At 41.9% G+C, this 1,638-nt stretch overlaps 1 non-coding gene across 1 annotated transcript; it reads left to right on the top strand.

Annotated features, from left to right (window-relative positions):
• The first annotated feature begins 1,090 nt into the window (after positions 1-1,090).
• Positions 1,091-1,162, top strand: TRNAA-UGC (transfer RNA alanine (anticodon UGC)). Its single transcript has one exon. It is a non-coding gene; the product is annotated as a tRNA-Ala (tRNA).
• Positions 1,163-1,638: the final 476 nt, after the last annotated feature.

Here is a 1,638-nt window from a genome sequence, read left to right as displayed (position 1 = left end):
TGGCTGCTGAGCCTGCGCGCCCGGAGCCTGTACTCCGCAATGCGAGAGGCCACAACAGTGAGAGGCCCGCGTACCGGTAAAATAAAAACAAGAAACAGAAAAAAAGGACAAGGAGGTAGTAAGTATAGCCAACTCTTTCAAGGAGTTTTGCTATAAAAGCAGAAAACAATGGGAAAGTAGCTGAAGATGGATGTAGGAAGGGTTTTTTGGTTTTGTTCTGTTTTGTCTAAGAAGGAAGTTATTATAGCATGTTTCAATGCTGAAGAAATAATCTAGTAGAGGAAATTTGGTGATTTCCAAAGAGGAAAGGAGCAAGATGAGATCTGAAAATTACAGAGGCAAAGTACTTTGACTATATACATCTATTATGCAGCAGACTTAAGTTAAATCTAGGTTCCATCACTGACTAGACAGTCAAATTACTAAGCCTCTCAGCTTTCTCATCCTCTTTCTACAAGGTCCTCTGTGGTCCTTCTACCGCTTTATCTCACCCAAACCTTCCCTCCGTCTCTATGCCCCAGCCATTAGCCCTTTTTCAATCCCTTTAATTAATCTAACCACAGGCTTTGCTAACTCCCAATTACTCAACACATCTTAGTTCAAACATGTCTTAGTCACATAAGCCAAATCCCCCTATGAAATGCTCTTGTGTTACCATGTATTCTTTCTGATTAGTACTTACCACGATTGCAGTTATATTTTTTTTTTTTTTTTTTTTCTTGCGTTATGCGGGCCTCTCACTGTTGTGGCCTCTCCCATTTGCGGAGCACAGGCTCCGGACGCGCAGGCTCAGTGGCCATGGCTCACGGGCCCAGCCGCTCCGCGGCATGTGGGATCTTCCCGAAACGGGGCACGAACCCGCGTCTCCTGCATCGGCAGGCGGACTCTCAACCACTGCGCCACCAGGGAAGCCCCTTGCAGTTATATTTTTAAGTATGGTTATTTGATCAATGTCAGCCTCCCCCTCTAGAACAGCTTAGTTCAATAGAACTTTCCATGATGATGCAAATATTCTATATTAGCATTGTCCAACCCAATAGCCTCTAACCACATGTAGTTATTGAGCAAATAAAACATAACTAGAGCATATGGGGATGTAGCTCAGTGGTAGAGCACATGCTTTGCATGTATGAGGTCCTGGGTTCAATCCCCAGCATCTCCATCTGAGTTCTCCTTGTTTAATCCTTAGAAAATATGGCTAGTGCAAGTGCTGATCTGAGTTTTAAACTTTTTTTATATTTAATTAATTTAAATGTAAATAGCTACATGTGGGCAGGGACCAGGATTATTTATGCTCACCACAGTGTTCCCAGCATTTAATATAGTACCCACACTTGGTAATTGCTCAAAAAATGTTTGTCAAAAGATTCGATCTGTACAGTGGGGATATTACTAGTTAACTTGTAGAGTTCATATTTTTCTAAGAGGAAAGGAAAAAGAGTCTTTACATAGTAACTGTCAAAGATTCTCAGTCCTCTTATAAAGGTGAATCTGACCTTCAAGAATTTGATCAATCCCAGAGGGTGGCTGAGAACATATTGGGTGATCTGAATAAAATAACACCTGTAATATGCCTAGGAGTGTGCCTAGAACATGTGGGTTCCATCAACTTCACAGAGGGCAAGCAAATAATGGTGT

Source organism: Lipotes vexillifer, unplaced genomic scaffold (assembly GCF_000442215.2).
Source record: "Lipotes vexillifer unplaced genomic scaffold, Lipotes_vexillifer_v1.1 scaffold1531, whole genome shotgun sequence".
Taxonomy (NCBI): Eukaryota; Metazoa; Chordata; class Mammalia; order Artiodactyla; family Lipotidae; genus Lipotes; species Lipotes vexillifer.
Note: the sequence above shows the minus strand (reverse complement) of the source record. Positions and strands in the feature narration are given on the sequence as shown.